Genomic DNA, 17,148 nt, shown 5'->3' with positions numbered 1-17,148 from the left:
CAGTCATTAATGTGGTAGAAGAGTACCTGAGGAAATGATTCCGTACGTTAAGCTACAGGTTTTCATGTTTTGTTTTGGTTATTAAAAATCAAGATAGGAAATTCAAAATCAGCACTGAAAATGGTGAAATGGCTTTCTGCAGGGTAATTAGTATAAACAGAGTTGGAATGTGTGACTTGATTCTGAAACATAATAAAAGAATGACTTGAGTAAGTCTGGTCTTACTGATAAAGTGGATGGTAGTTGGAGATGCACTTAGCCGCTAGGCCTTAGCATGAAATATGCTTGTTGTCCTTACACAATTCAAAAGGTTAATTTTTGGTTGAGTTTGATTCAGTATTCCTCTGATTACAAGTTTGCTGTTGACAGCCTTGCAGTAGCTTTCAGACCTTATAGACTGAGGCTCAGGTTTTTTTTTTTTCCAAAAAGCATGATTTTTTTTTTTACTTCTTTTTTAAAAAAAATTATTATTATAATTTCATCATACATTTCCATAGGCCCTGGGATTTACCTTCTGCCTCTCCCCAAATCCTCTACTGCTCCACTCAGTTCCCCTATATTATTAGTATAGTATAGTTCCTCATAAACGGTCATATGTCCATCATTGAGGGCTTGGACAATGGCAGAGAGTCCAGCATCCTCTTGTCAAGATGTAGCTAACAGTTTCATTGGGAGTCTATCTTTGATCTGCATTGCATCCTCACATTTGGATATGGTCGTCTCCATTACACAGTTACTATACATCCCCTTAAATGAAAAGTCACAATGCACAATCAACAACAGAAAGGAAAATAGAAATTAAAAACGCCATGAAGTTAAACAACATGCCACTGGATATGATAGTCTCCATTACACAGTTACTGTACATACCCCTAAATGAAAAGTCACAAAATAAAATCAACAACAGAAAGAGATAAAGGAATTAAAAATGATGTGAAATTAAATAACATGCTACTGAATGACTAATGTGTCACTGAAGAAATGAAAAAGATCAACCTTCTTGAAGAAAATGATGCTATTGTATGATCTGTGAGTCAGTGAAGAACTTAATAAGAGTTCTGAAGAGAAAGAAAAATCAAAATCCATGAGATATAGTTTCTGCTGATTTTTGTTGGTGAAATGTGTCTCTTGTAGGCAACCAATAGATGGGATTTATTTTTAAAAGCCATTTACATTCAGGGTTGAAATGAATGGGTGGTAATTTGGTCCTGTCATTTTAGTAGTGGGTTGTTCATTGATTTAGACTTCTGTTGTTATTTTACTGGGATGTTTGTCACATTTGCCTTTGGTTTTGGTGGGTGCTATTCCTCTTTTCTATCAAGAGAACATTTTTAAGTATCATTTGTAGAACAGGTTTGGAAGAAGCATATATATATATATTTACTTTACTGTGGAAGAGTTTTATTTCATTTTCAAAGACAAAAGAAAACTTTGGGTACATTATTCTGGACCGACAATTTTTTTCTTTTAGAATCTGGAATATGTTGCGCCATTCTCTTCTGGCCTATAGAGTTTCCTGTGAGACATCGGCTTTGAATCTGATCGCCATTGCTTTTTATGTCAATTGATTTTTCCCATGTGCACATTTAAAGATCTTTTCCTTATGTTCAATTGAAGAGAGTTTGATTTTCGTGTGTTGTGGTGAAGATTGGTTTTAGTCAAGCCTGTTGGGAATTCTGTGCCCCTCCTGGATGTTGTTTCCCAATTCTTTCTTTAGAATAAGGAAAATTTCCCTTACTATTTAATTAAATACATTTGTAAACTCAGTTTCTCTTTCTGTACTTTCTGGGAGTCCCGTAACTCTTTACTTGGCCTTTTAGTAGTGTCTTTCAGTTCTTGAATACTTGTTTTAGTTTGACCCAGCTCTGCTTCCAGCTTTTTGTTTCCTCCTGGTGACAGGAAATATCTTCCAATTCTGACATTCTTTCTTCTGCTTCCTTCATTCTATTTTGGGGACGTTCTATTGTACTTTTAATTTGCTCCACTGTGTTCTTAATTTCTGATATGTCAGCTGATATGCCTCTGTCTTATCTTCTTTCTTTCTTTTTTTTTTAAGATTTATTTTTATTGGAAAGTCAGATACACAGAGAGGAGGAGCGAGAGAGAGAGGGAGATCTTCCATCTGTTTATTCATTCTCCAAGTGATTGTAGTGGCCGGTGCTACACAGATCCAAAGCCAGGAGCTCTTCCGGGTCTCCCACCTGGGTGCACGGTCCCAAGGCTTTTGGCTGTGCTCAACTGCTTTCCCAGGCCACAAGCAGGGAGTTGGATGGGAAGTGGAGCTGCCAGGATTAGAATTAGTGCCCATATGGGTTCCCGGCTGTGCTCAAGATGAGGACACCGTACCAGGCCTCTGTCTCTTCTTTTGCTCTTGGTCATTGTACTTCTGGTTAGCAGATTCTTCTGCTTGGGGTAGGTTTCTAAGCTGTGTCTATAATTCAAATTTACTTATTGTGATTGGTACACGGCAAACAAAGAGCCACTCCCTCCAGCGAGTTCCAGGTCTGGATTCCTATGTTAGATTTCCACCATGGTCTCCTTAGCCCCCTTCCTGGTTCACCCCCTGTGATACCATGCTGAGACCGCACCGTTGTGTGTACAACTTTTCCCCCACTTGCAGTTCGAGCAGCTCCCAGGATTAGGGAGACACCAGGAATCCTATATAATTAGGTTGTTGTTGATGCTGATCTTGCCGGAACCTGTTGGCTGTTAGGTCTGAGGGCCACACGGACCTATTTTGACACATAGGATGCCATAGTTGGTGTTATTTTCTCTGTGGGACCAGTGCAATGTACTGAGCTCAGTGAGTTCTCGCCGAGCTCAGTGCATGTGCAGCTAACTGTTGCCGTTGCAGTCTTAAAGCTTTGTTTGCCACACTGTACAAAATGGCGCCTTGTGTGCTACTACTGGAGTACTAGATCTGCTGGCCATCAGGTCTGAGGTCTACCGGAACCTGTCTTGGGTGGAACCTGTAGGATGTCATGTTGTTGTAGTTCACTGAGTCAGAAATGAGTTCACTTCCAATTCAGTGCATGCACAGTCCTGTCCCATAGTCTTTGTCTCCCTACACAAAATGGCTCTTGATTTGGCTTAGTGGACTTACTGGGTTGTGAAATCCGCTCTGGGCAGTGAATTCCACCACCTGTCTGGGACCTGCCACTCTGTCTCTGTTCTTGGTCAAATAGACCAGCAGGATGGGCAGTTCTTTGGGTTCACTTCCTGAGCTCCCGGTGAATGTTCCTTCTACCGCTTTGCTGATGGAGTTCCTGCTGCTGATGTAGTTCAGATTGCCACTCGCTAAATGCTGCTGGGGTATTGGTCACTGCAACATCACACTGTTGTGTCCGCTGCTTTCCTGTGTCTGTCAGTCTCCAGGTGTTCTTTTGCTGTTGTTCTGTCCTCTCCTATTTTCTGGAATGTGTCCTCTCTGGTTCACACTGACTAATGTTTCTCTGGCTGTTTAAATGTGGGTTTACTCTGTTCCACTATTCTGATTCCCTGAGGCTCAGTCTTTTATAAAAAGGCTGGCATTGTGCTGGTGCAGTGGGTTAAGTCATTGCCTGTAACACTGGAACCCACAGGAGTGCCAGTTGGAGTCCTATGCTGCTTGGTGGCTCTGTTGTGCATAATTTTATTTATTTCTCTTCATATTCCTCTTAAGCCCTCCCATAACACATTGTCATATTTATTTTGTAGATGAGAAAATCTAGGGAGCTATTTTTGTTGAATGATGTTTCTAAGAAAAAGATCCAGTCAGAAGGTGTGGTTGTGTATCACTGAATGTATCACTCAGGCTTTCTTAGGTGTATGAACATAATTAGAAAAGTCATAGGAAAGTAACTGAACTCCCAAGAGAAAGTGATGGAAATAAAATTATAGTAATTAACTATGTCTGTCTCTGACAGGTTATATGTATCAAAAAATGTCCTCAGTCAACATTGTGCAGTAGATGCATGGTGGGCGTCTGGTAAGATTCCTTAAAAATGTGTCTGGAAAAATAGAATGAAAAATTTACTTTGATTGTAGGGATTTTGAAATCTGTACATAATTTTTCATAATATGCATTTCCATGAACCATTTGTAAGTCTATCAGAATCGTGTATTTCAATTTTTTGTACCAGAATAAACCTTCAAATTCTGCTTATTTATTAGAGAGGCAGAGAGAGAGAGCAAGTGAGCCAGCTCCTATCTGCTGATCCATTCTCCAGTGCTGCCACAGCTAGAAATGTGTCAGGCTGAAGCAGGGAACCAAAAACTCCATCCAGGTTTTTCCTTAGTGAGTGAACCCAACTAGAGATCACTGCTGCCTTCCAGGGTCTGTGTTATCAAGAAGCTGAAATTAGGAGGTGGATCCAGACACTCTGATGTATGCTACAAGGGCAGCTTAACAACTTAAAAACAAATGCCCTTTACTTTTGTTTTCTGTAACTTAGGAGTACCTTCATAAGTAGTACAAATTTTTTGAAGGAAAAAAAATTTTTTTTGGTAAGCCATGTTAAAAAAAAAGCTAGAAATAATATAATTATCTTACATATCAATGTATCTAAATATTATTTGAACATATAAGCAATATAATACTTATAAAGGCATACTCATTTTTTCAAACCCAGGATATTTTATCCTTACCAATGTCTTAACTCACACCAGCAACATTTCAATGCAATGTGTTACTGTGTGTACCTGTCAGAGTCTTTAAAAAAAAAATTCATGGGAAGTGTATATTACGAAAAACTACAAATTTGAAAAATTTTTGCCCCGGATCAACTTGTACTAATGTGATGTGACACTTCTGAACAGGATCTAGTTTGAAGCCCCGGGAAGGTTGAGGCACTGGTTTTGAAAACATCTCCTATTAGAGTAACCAGAACTCTGCTGCAAGGAAGCAATGGCAAACATCAGATTTATGGTGAAGCTTGGGGTGGAAGCATAATGAAATCACTGGCGTTTTATATACAGAAAGGGAAACGGGACACTTCCCCAAAGAAATAAGTGTTTTACAAAAGGATTATGTTGAAGATGAAGCTTGCACTCCTAACTAAAGAGGACTGAAAATTAGTAACAAATAACCAAAACCATAGACTGCTCAGTTGATGCAGCTTATATATTTCTTGCTGAAAAACTCAAATTAAGCAAACTGTGCTTGATAGGTGCAAAATCTGTTGCACCTTAGTCAGTGGCAGACTTAAGCAGGGCTTTTTGAAGAAGGCTTTAAACATGTGAGATCAAGATCCTGAAGGATTTGTGCCAGGAGTTAGGACAGGAGCTGAAACATGACTTTACCATATAATCCTAAAGACAAAGGATGGACAACCACTCAAAGGAGTGGTTGTCAGCAGCTGGAAGTGGTTTAGTCCAAACAAAAGTGCAACTGGCTGAATTTTAAAGGTCAATGCAACAGTAAAACCTGAGTGGGAAAATGCCTGGGAAAGCTTCACCACTCTGATGGCCCTGCTCACTCCTGTCATCAGACAAGGGTTAGGGTTGCTGGTATTTTCATGGGAAATCCTTAATAACCTCCTCACTATTGTGATTTGCCCCTGATTTCTTTTTGTTTCTTAATCTTTAAAGGTTACCTGTTTTTCTTCAGTTAATGATGTGAAAGAGACTGCATTGCCATGATTAAATCCCCGGGACTCTCAGTTCTTTAGGGATAGGTTATTGTGGCTCACAAAAGTGCCTTGAATATGATGGATCTTATGGTATGAAGTTTGTATTTACTTCTGTCTTTGAATTCCATTTTCCTGTAACTTTTTGAGAACACTTGTACCACTGCTGGCCAACTCAGCTCTGAGGTTTCCAATGTGTTTTATTTCTGAAAGCTAAGTATCTCTTGTTAGAACTATTCTTGAGTCAGTTTTTCCTACTGTCTTTAGAAGTTGGAGACAGACGCTTCATTGTCCTGTTATTAATGATGAGACTGCGTAATTGCAGGCATGAGTAAAATTTGAATCTATGTTCTTTTCCTCAGTTTCAAGTTGCAGAAAATGTATTCATGTTAAGGCAGAAAATGTATTCATGTTAAGATTTTCAATTGCAGTATTAATGCTTGTTCATAACCAAGTTTGGAAAGCCGGTTTTTCTACTATCCAAAAGTTAATACTGATGATATTTTAATTAATTTTCCTTTGAAGATATTTATTTGAAAGGCAGAGTTGGAGAAAAGACAGAGAGAGAGAGAGAGAGAGAGAGAGAGAGAGAGAGAGAGCAAGAGTGCTTCCACCTGCTGGTTCACTCCTCAAATGGCTGTAATGACTGGGGCTGGGCCAGGACCAGTGCCAGGAGACAGAAGCTTCAGCCAGGTCTCCCACTTGGTTAGCAGGGGTCCAGGTGTCCCCGTTGCGCTAACAGGGAGTTAAATCAGCACTGAAGCCCGAACTGGCAGCTCAGTTCATGGTGGCAGAGATGAGATTGCTTGTTACCATTGCTGCTTCCTCAAGTATGCGTTAGGGAGGATCTGGAGCCGTGTGTTGAAGCCACTACTACAGTGTAGGTTATGGGCATTTTAACTGGCATTAACCATGGCTAAACGACCACTCGTAAGTGGTTTTATTGAGATATAATTGATATACAGTAAACTGCATTACTTAATATAATAGTACAATATAATGAATTTTTACATATTTATGCTCGTAATCCATAAAACCATTGCCAGAATTAAGACAAAGTGTTTTTTTATTGTTTTCCTAAACTCTTCTTCCAGTTGTTTAAATCTCTTTTCACTGCATTACAACTTTTATTTTAAAATATTTACTTATTTTTATTCAAGGCAGATTTACAGAAAGAAGCAGGGTGGTGAGACGGAGTCTTCTCTCTGGTGATTTACTCTCTCAGTGGCCCTGGAGCTGAGCCTGTCTGGAACCAGGAGCCAGAATCGTCCTCTGGTCTCCCACATGGGTGCCGGGGCCCAAGCACTTGGGCATTCTCCATTGTTTCCCAGATCGTAATCAGAGAGCTGGGTTGGAAATGGAGCAGCCAGGACATGAACCAGTGCCGATATGGGATGCCAGTACTACAGGCAGAGGATTAACATGCTACACCACTATGTTGATTTCTGTATTACAGCTTTTAAGTATTCTTCCACTTTGGGTATATCTCTGTTGGAGACTTGAGCATTCACCCAAGTTGTGGTAACTTTTTTGGTTACTGTCCAGGCAGAATATCTCCCTTCACTCTCATTTTGGGCATTCCTCTAACCTCCTGCTGATGTTAGATCCTGTTTCCAGATTCCCATTTGTTTTTCTTGATCTTCTCACTTGTTTATGAATACACACCTTGGAAAAGGGACACTGGGGAGGTAAATATAATTTTGAATCTGCACATCAGGAAATGTCATTTTTTTCATCCTATTTCTCTCTTTTTCTTATCTATTTGTTTGGATGCTAGATTGAAATAGTTTCCTTCAATTGTTTTAAAGGCATTGCTCTTATTTTCTTGCTTTTAGTATTGCTGATAAAGTCGGAAGTTAGTTGGATCATCTGTGCTGCACCACACTGCTGAAGGCCCCTTTTTTTTTTTTTTTTAATTGGAACAGCAGGTATACAGAGAGAAGGAGATAAAGAAAGAAAGATCTTTAGTTCACTGGATTATTCCCTAAGTGGCCACAATGGCCGGATCTGCGCCAGTATGAAGCCAGGAGTTTTTTCTGGGTCTCCCAAGCAGATGCAAGGTCCCAAGGCTTTGGGCCATCCTCTACTGCTTTTCCAGGCCACAAGCAGGGATCTGGATGGAAAGTGGAACAGCTGGGACATGAACTGGTGCCCATATGGGTTCCCAGCAAATACAAGGCAAGGAGTTTAGCCATAAGGTTATAGCCTGTAACACCCCCCTCCCACCCATTTTTCAAGTGCATAGTTTATCCTTTTAAGAGTTTGAAAGAGGACTGTTTGGATGGAAGTTTCGCATTAGAGAAAAGGTTTGCAAAAAAAAAAAATTCTCTTATTTTGTTAGATTATTATCTCACTTCTTTAAAGTGCTTGGTAGGTTTTAACTCAAATTAGGTCTGTGATTAGTTTAATGTTGGTGTTTCTGCTTTCTGTTTATTACATCATTGTTGAAAATACAGATGTTTGGGCTTCTTCAGCCTGTTACTCTGCATGTCCCTCGGGATACCAGGACCACACTATCTTGACTCCTGTAGTAAGTTGGGGATGCCAAAGCATGATTTCTCCAACTTGATCTGCTTTAAAATTGCTTTCAGTTCAGAAGCTCTTGAATTTACATATGATTAACAGCCAGTCACCTTTTCTGCAACAGGGGCAGTGTATTGGGGCTGTGGGTTACGGATTGTATTGAATGTAAATTAGTTTGATGAGTATTATCAATCATCTGAACAATATTAAGTCTGTACCATGAGCCGTGAATGTTTCTCCATTTATTGGATTGTCTTCAGTTCTTTGGGGCCTCATTTGTTCTCCTCCATTGTCCTGGCTAGAACTTGAAAAGTCTGTTAAAAATAAATGGCATCTTTCTTTATTCTTGAAATCCATAAGAAAACATCTCAGCCTTTTACCACTAGAATGAAGTATAGGGTGTTTAGTAGCTATGATCTTCCCTAGATTTCCTTTATCAGATTGAAATTGTTATATTTTAAAAGAGGTAATACATTTTTGCCAGAGAATTCAGGTTTCTTGCTGAATAAGGGTTTTTGTTTCCTCATATCTTTGTAGGTTCTCAAATGTGATAATATTTGGTGGTCTACTGTTTAATAATTACTGTTACTGTGAGCTCTGAATATGGGTGGGCTGGGATTGTTAACAAACTCCATTCTCAAGTGAAGAATGACAGAGATTTCTACCCCTCCACCCCACCCCAAAATGAAAGAATGGTAAGAAATTTTATTTTGGGATAGTAACTTCTAATTTCTTCCACATAAGGTTTTGATATCTATAAAACCTTAATTTCCCCTCTTACCTAAGGATAAAGTTCTCAGACGAGCATTTTTCTGTGTTTTGAAATGGAAATCACCAGGAGAAAAATCTTTTGTACATCCCTGTAAGTGTTCAGAAGTCAGAGCTGTAGTCTCTGCCAACCAGAAAATTGAGCAGCCTTGAACCTTCCCTTCCATATTTTCTGCGAATAAGGAAAATGAGATGGTGGTGGAGAAAGTTGTGGAAATGGGAACTGAACATGACACTATGGTTTTAGAGGGAAAAGATAACCTGAGCGTCCTCATACTTGTGAGTTTGTTTTAATGACCAATGGGAATAGTGATTACGGTAGTAAGTAAAAAGGCATATTTTAAATAAAAGCATTAAGTAAATATTAGATCCAGTATTCGTTTCAGAAAAAAAAAATCAATGTAAAATGCTGAGCAAATGACAAGTTTGAGAAGCCTGTGTGCTAAATAAAATCTTACTGAAAACTAGCAGTTCTGTTTATAGGTAACATTGTGTTAGAATCTGACTTCTACACATCTGGAAGGTAAAACATTAATTGCAAAGTTTGTTCTTGTTCAATATTTTAGATTTTTTTAAAAAATTATTTTTATTTGAAAGTTATAGATAACGGGAGAGGGAGAAGCAGAGAAAGATCTGCTCACTACTGGAATGGTTGCAAGGCCAAAGCTGAGCTGGCATGAGGCTGGGAGCCAGGAGCTTCTTCCATGTCCATGTGGGTACAGGGGCCATCCTCTGCTGATTTTCCCAAGCTGTTAGTAGTGAGCTTGATTAAAAGCGAAGCAGCCAGAATTTGAACCAATCCCCATATGGGATGCCAGCGTTGTGGATTGTGGCTTTACCCCATAATACCACCAACCCCCAACTCCTACATATCCCCTTTTAATAAATTTATTTATTTATTTGAAAGTCAAGAGTTTAGAGAAAGAGGGAAGAGAGAGACTAATGAGAGAGATCTATCTACTGCTAACCTCTCCAGATAGCTGCAACAGCCAATGCTGGGCCAGGCTGATGCCAGGAACCAGGAACTACTAAGGTCTCCCATATTGGTGGCAGACACATTGGGCCATCTTCTGGTACTTTCTCAGAGTGCTGGTTTGGAAGTGGAGCAGCCAGGGCAAGAACCAGTGCCTGTGTAGAGTGTTAGTATTGCAGGTGACGGATTGGCTTCTATGCCACAGTGTTGACCTATGGTACTGATTTCTTAAGGAGTTTAAAGGTTAATACTGAGGCTGCAGGTGATGGTGCAGTGGTTAAATCCTTGCCTTGCAAGCTCTGGGATCCTATTGGTGGGTGCCGGTTCATGTCCTGGCTGCATCACTTCTCATCTAATTCCTTGCTTGTGGCCTAGGAAAGCAGTAGGGGATGGTCCAAGTCCTGGACCCTATACCTGCGTGGGACACCTGGAAAAGGCTCCTGGCTTTGGATTGGCTCATCTCTGGCTGTTGTGGCCACTTGGGGAGTGAACCAGCAGATGGAAGATCTTTCTGTATCTCCTTCTCTCTGGACTGTTGTATTGATTTCTAAATGAAAGTTATATGATTCTATATAAACAAAAGCCATAGTGTCAAGATGGACAGTGATGGGTTCCAGTCCCTGCTGCTCCTTTGTGATCAGCTCCTTGCTAATGGCCTAGAGAAAAGTAGTAGAAGATGACTCTACCTGTCTAAGTGCATGCCACCCACGTGGGAACCCTAGGTAAAGCTCTCCTGGCTTCAGCCTGGCCCGCTCTGGCCATTGTGGACATCTGCAGAGTGAGCCTGTGGATGGAAGATTTCTCCATCTTTGTAACTCTAATTTTCAAAATAAAGAAATTCATCTCAATTGATTAATCCCCTTCAAGTGCCAGGATCCCATCTGGGTACTAGTTTATGTCCTAGCTGCTCCACTTCCTACTCAACTTTCTGTTTGTGGCCTGGGAAAGTAGTAGAGGATGACCCCATGTGAAAGACCAGGAAGAGGCTCCTGGCTCCGGATTAGCTCAGCTTTGACTGATATGGCCTTTTGGGGAGTGAACAAGTGCATGGAAGATATTTCTGTCTCCTCTCTGTAAATCTGCCTTTCCAATAAAAATAATGGATCTTTAAAAATTTAATCTTAAAAAAAGCAGACAAGGGGTCCCGGTGCAGTAGCCTAGTGGCTAAAATTCTCGGCTTGCATGCTCTGGGATCCTGTTTGGGTGCTGGTTCTTGTTCCAGCGGCCCCACTTCCATCCAGCTCCTTGCTTGTGGCCTGAGGAAGCAGTCGAGGACACCCAAAACCTTGGTTACACATGAGAATGACCAAATTTCATGGATAATTAGGTTATTTTAAGAGATCCCAAGTGAGATAAATAAAGATAATCACATTTATATAAAAACTAGAATATTGGGCCTGGCGCGGTGGCGCAAGTGGTTAAGGTCCTCACCTTGCACGCCCGGGATCCCATATGGGCGCCGGTTCTAATCCCGGCAGCCCCGCTTCCCTTCCAGCTCCCTGCCTGTGGCCTGGGAAAGCAGTCGAGGACGGTCCAAAGCTTTGGGAACCTGCACCCGCGTGGGAGACCCGGAAGAGGCTCCTGGCTTCGGATCGGCATAGTATCGGCCCGTTGCGCTCACTTGGGGAGTGAATCATCGGACGGAAGATCTTCCTCTCTGTCTCTCCTCTTCTCTGTATATCCGCCTTTCCACTAAAAAAATAATAAAAATAAATCTTTAAAAAAAAAACCTAGAATATTGATAAGTCCAGTTGAGTCATTCCTGAGTACATACACAATTTTGTAAGAATTTGAAAATGTGCAGTAGCATGAGAATGCCATATTCTGGGCAGGTGATAGCTCTGGGGAGAAGGAAGAGCATTGCTGGTGGTTACGCAGTCTCTGTTGGTGGGTGATACACGATCCCCAGTGGATGCCGGGCACTGCGTGTGCGGTGCTGTGCCCTGCCTACCAGTGGTACTGTTGTCTTTTGGGAACTATTTCTGGAATTCTCCTTTTAGTACATTTGCTCCATGGTAGACTGTCGATAGTTGGAACCATTTTAAGGAAGACCATGAAGAAGAGACTACTGTATTATCTCATAGAAAATCAAATAAGGCAGAAACATTAAGCAACCAATATGGAAGATACATATATGCATGTCTGTTTATTCTATACTCCTGTACACCTAAAAGTGTTTACATAAATTTCAGAATATTTACATTCTCCATATACTCGTTGCTTGATCATGTAAACTCCCTTTTTACCCTCCACAGGTTTGTTTATTTGGAAGGCAAAGTGACAGAGGGATAGAGACAAAGGTCTTCATTTTGGTGGTTCACTTTCCAGATGGCTGCAACAGCTGGAGCTGGTTCAGGCTGAGAGCACAGGCCCAGAACTCTGGGTCTTTCCTTTGCGCGGGTGGTAGGGGCCTTGCACTTGGCCGTCTTCTGCTTTCTCAAGTAGATCAGCCAGAATATGCATGTGTGTATTTTTACTTAACAGTTGGAATTAGAACACAAAATTCCTTTAGTCACCTCTGCTGGATCTCAGGTTCTGAATATACTAACTTCTTGTGGTGGTTTCTTCAATAGCCTGTTTGCTAATAATGTAAACAAGACCAAGTGTCGGTTGCGTTTGCTGATATAGTCTGGGGAATAAGAATCACTGTGAGTAGGATAGCCAGCATTAAAATAATGTTTTTAATGTGTATATTTCCATGGTTTTCAAAGAGCACGTAATATGCAGTACGTTATTTGAATAATTCTTAGTCAACAAAAATGGTGTTTCTGTTTTATAGGAAAGGAAACTAGAACTGTTGGCAGCTGCTTTGGAGTTCCTCATATCTTGTAGTGAGTTTTGTTTTGGATAGTATTGAGAATGAAGTGACTTTGAAATTTAGATTTGATGTAATAGTAGTAGTAGTCGTTTTCAGATTTGTTGTTAACGAAAAGCTCCCTCCTGTGGAGATTGAGTTGCTGGGTTTAGGGTGTCGGGCAAGAATCCTTGTGGTTTACAGCTTTGGGGATTTACTGTATTGAGATTTTGATCAAAATGTCAGGGCTGGTGTGAGTGCTCTGTGGGATAATCCTCAGCCTGCAAGTACCCACCGCTCCACTTCTGATCTGGCTTATGGCCATGGAAAGCAGCGGAGGATGTCCCAAAGCCTTGGGACTCTGCACCCATGTGGGAGACCCAGAACCAGCCCGTGGCTCCTGGCTTTAGATTGCTCAGCTCTGGCCGTAGCTGCCATTTGGGGAGTGACCCAGCAGATGGAAGATCTTCCTGTCTGTTTCTTCTCTCTCTAAATGAATCTGTCTTTCCAATGTAATTAAATCAACCTGAAAAACAACAACAAAATCGAGCTGATAGGAAAAGTATTTTAGGAAAAAAAAAAAAGCAGTGCACAAATTATCTATACATTTGAAAGGCAGAATCACAGAGAAGGAGGGAGAAAGTCTTTGTCCTCTAATTGACTCCCCAATGGCTGCCCTGGCCAGGGTTAGGCTGAGCAAAGCCAGGAACTCCATTAGGTCTCCAAAAGGGGTGGCAGGGCCCCAGACACCTACATTGTCATCCATTGTTTTCCCAAGCAGCTTAGCAGGGAGCTGGATCAGAATTGGAGCAGTTGAAATTTGGACTGATGCTTAGGAGATGCCAGCATCCAGCCCCCAATGGCAGATTCTTCAGAGTAGTCATTAAATTTTCTTTTTTTGTTTTAAGATTATCTTTCTTTTTATTGGAAAGGCAGATGTACAGAGAGGAGGAGAGACACAGAGAATGATCTTCCGCTAGATGATTCACTCCCCAAATGGCCACAACAGCCAGAGGAGCCAGGAGCTTCCTCCCAGCCCCCACGTGGGTGCAGGGTGCCAAGGCTTTGTGCTGTCTTCAACTGTTTTCCTAGGCCACAAGCAGTGAGGTGAATGGGAAGTGGGGGCCTCCGAGATTAGAACCGGCGCCCGTATGGGATCCCAGGTGTGCAAGGTGAGGAGTTTAGCCACTTGGCTAGTATTCAGTAAATTTCAATGATAATAACTATCTCAGTGTTATAAGTGATGTTGGTCTCCCTTTTGGCAGCCCTTCATTCATAAAAACTTTGGAGAATAGTTTTTATTTTCCCCTTTTCTACTAATAAGTAACATATTTTCCCAAAATGTAAAATTTCCTTTCTAACATAAGCAGAATCTTTGCAAATTTATTCTGTCTTTGTTCACTTTCCCATATCTGCCTTTTTGCTTTCGTTGGAAAGCGTTACTTCAGTGTAAAGTTCTACCTATAATAGTTGAGGTTTAGCTCTATTATTAGCTGCCTTCACATTCAAATTAAAATAACTTCCTGTTTCAATTTAAAAATCCTTCCAAATTTATGGTAAAGGCTGCTTGTTGCTTTGGATTTTGTAAATGATCTAGTGAAAGTTAGTCCTCCTCTAAATGGACTGAGCCAGGTGGAAGCCAGGAGACAGATCTCCCTTTGAGTCTCCCACATGGGTTTTCAGGGGCCCAGGTATTTGGGCGGTCTGTTGCGGCTTTCCTAGGGCACATGAGCAGGAAACTGGACCCTGCACTGCAATGTGGAATACTGATGCTCCAAGCTGCAGCTTGGCTTGCTGCACAACTACATTGGCCTCTGCATTTTTCTGATGGAATTAAATGTTTATGTGGTTCACCTAATAAATGGAGGCAGGTGTCCATGTTTAAAGTTTGAAAAATTGAAATACAAGTGTAAGTTTATTTTGGCATGATATTTTTGCTTTTTTTTTTTTTTTTAGGATTTATTTTTATTTGAAAAGCAGAGTTACAGAGAGAAAGATCTTCCACTGGTCACAAATGACTGTAATGGCCAGAGCTGGGATGGTATGAAGCCAGAAGCAATGGGGGCTAGGCACAGAGACTTGAGCCATCTGCTGCTTTCCCAAACCATAAGCAGACAGCTAGATCAGAAGTAGAGCCAGTGTACAAACCTGTGCTCATATGGGCTGCTCGCCCTGCAGGCAGAGGCATCAACATCTCCTGGTATGCCATGGATGCCAGCCCGGGCATGAGTTTTTGAAATGCATGTGTAGGTAACATCTTTTTTTGGCATACTATGAAAAGAGACCAGATTCCCACTTTCATGCACTTTTGAAATACTCTGATAAGTATCTGTTATATTTTGAGCATTTATATTAAGCTTTATCAAACAGTTCAGACCTTTGTGTGATTTCCATGGTCCTGTTCCTGGCCTTCATCCATCCCCAAGAGAGAACTAGGGAGACTCGGGCCCCGAGTTTGTTTATGGTTCTGATTCGGGGATGAAGTGAAGAAGAGAAAGCGCAGAGCATATAAATTAGTAGACATCTGGTTTGAGAACTTATTTTCTCTTGTAGATATATTTTTCTTCTTTCTGTTTCGAAACAAACTTTTGCAAGTAAATGAAGTACAAATAAAGATGAGCCATGTTGGGAAGAAGGAACTGATGGAGAAGTTTTAATAATTAGGGGCTTTTGGAGACTTTTTGCGGGGGTGGGGGATACTTCTGAGACAGGTACTATTTCAGGGTAACTTTTTTTTTTTGAAAGATTTATTTATTTATTTAAAAGGCAGAGTTAGAGAGGAATAGCAAGGGGAGAGATCTTCCATTCTGTGGTTCATTTCCTAGTTGGCTACCCAGAACCAGGAGATTCTTCCATTTCTCCTGTATGGGTGCAGAGGCCGAAGCACTTGGACTGTCTTCCACTGCTTCCCAGGCACATTAGCAGGGAGCTGGATTGAAGTATAGCAGCTGTAACAGGAACCAGCGCCTATATTGGATGCTGGCACTTTAGGCTATTGCTTTACCTATCTGATAAAGACTCCCAGAATAACTCCTTAAACATTACTGTGTAGAAAAGCCTGGAACACACTGTTTACTTAAATCACCACCCCTGACCTCACCCCCACCATGGCGGAGGGCTCCTAGCTTCAGATTGGCTCAGCTCCAACCTTTGTGGGCACCTGGGGAGTGAATCAGTGGATGGAAGATCTTCCTCTCAGTCTCTCCTCCTCTCTGTATCTCTGACTCTCCAATAAAAATAAATAAATCTTTGAAGAAAAAAATGTGACTTAATCCGTTGCTTTACAAATGCCCCCTTCTATGGTGGAGGTGAGGGTAGGGGAGGTGATTTACCAACGGGTGATGTGACTGGCCCAGCCTGGTTGACCCCTGTTAGGCAAAATTTTTCATACCCTGTTTCAAAACACCTCAAAGACCCTAATAGTCTTTTGTTGCTTTTAATAGCTAAGATTTTTTGCATGTGAATCGTTATTTGCTTCTGGTAGTTCTTTTCCAAACCATTTCTAGGCCTTCAATCTCAAATTATTCTAAAGTTTTCAAGAGTAGTTAATAAGTTAATAAATAATAAATGATGTCTTCTTTAAATTGCTATTTTACCATATAGTCTGTATTAATTAATCACTTGTATGATCTATTTGTTTAAAATACAGAATAATTCTCCAAGTGCTTTTTCCCCTGTAAATAGTACCTGTAACCATGCTGTGTGGTACAACAGTGTTTCAAGCTGCTCTACTTTATGCCTGGAGACAAGCTTTTATTGCTATATTCCAATACCCAGCAGCAATTAGTATCACTTCAAATGACTGAATGGATCCCCAGATCTTTGCTAAGTCAGAGGGTGCAGAAAGCGATAAGGAGGGAGGACTCATAATCAAGGAACTCCAGACACTTTTCTCCACCCATATTTTGATAGGTAGACATATCATATGTGGTCTTAACTTAGCAGTAAAACCTTGAATACCTGTTGCTAAAAATAAGTGCTATAGAATTTCAAATATTGACTTACGGACCAAAAGATTTTTGGGCTGCAGTTGTTAATTAATAAAATGAAGACTTAAAATTTGTTTAATGAAAACCAGTCTCACTGCTTCAGTTGTATTGGTGTGGAAATTTTGCTTCTGAGTCAACACGAGCAGTACGAAGATAGGGAATTGCTACTTTAGAAATACTGACATATGAGGGTATAGAGTGAAGAATCCTGGTAGAGAATGTATAAAATAAATTAATTTCTGAAAATAAGGGTCTGAATATGTGCGAATTGCTATAATGCTGTTGTTCCCAAGCATTAGCAGTGCTTTTCTCACTCAAGAGAAAAATTGCATCAACAAATAATCTATGTACTGTCACTTGAATGGTACTGAAATGAACAGTTGTTTTATCTGTTACCTAGCTACTCCCAGCAGTCTGGAACTGCATGTTATGTGTTACAGTGGTCTTTGGTTTTATTCATAAGGCTGTCAAAACAACTTAGTGTAAGTAGAAAGA

General features: G+C 40.7%; 1 protein-coding gene and 1 long non-coding RNA gene across 2 annotated transcripts in view; both read left to right on the top strand.

The window, feature by feature from the left end:
• WNK1 (WNK lysine deficient protein kinase 1) overlaps positions 1 to 17,148 on the top strand; it is a 109,054-nt gene that overhangs the window by 15,809 nt on the left and 76,097 nt on the right. The gene's annotated exons all lie outside the window — the stretch shown is intronic.
• LOC121151027 lies at positions 3,363 to 9,450 on the top strand. Its single transcript, XR_005883101.1, has 3 exons — positions 3,363 to 3,967; positions 5,569 to 5,699; positions 8,667 to 9,450. It is a non-coding gene; the product is annotated as an uncharacterized LOC121151027 (long non-coding RNA).

This window comes from Ochotona curzoniae, unplaced genomic scaffold, assembly GCF_017591425.1.
Source record: "Ochotona curzoniae isolate NIBS_2020 unplaced genomic scaffold, NIBS_Ocur_1.0 contig_2235, whole genome shotgun sequence".
Taxonomy (NCBI): domain Eukaryota; kingdom Metazoa; phylum Chordata; class Mammalia; order Lagomorpha; family Ochotonidae; genus Ochotona; species Ochotona curzoniae.
This window is presented reverse-complemented; position numbering and strand designations above follow the sequence as displayed.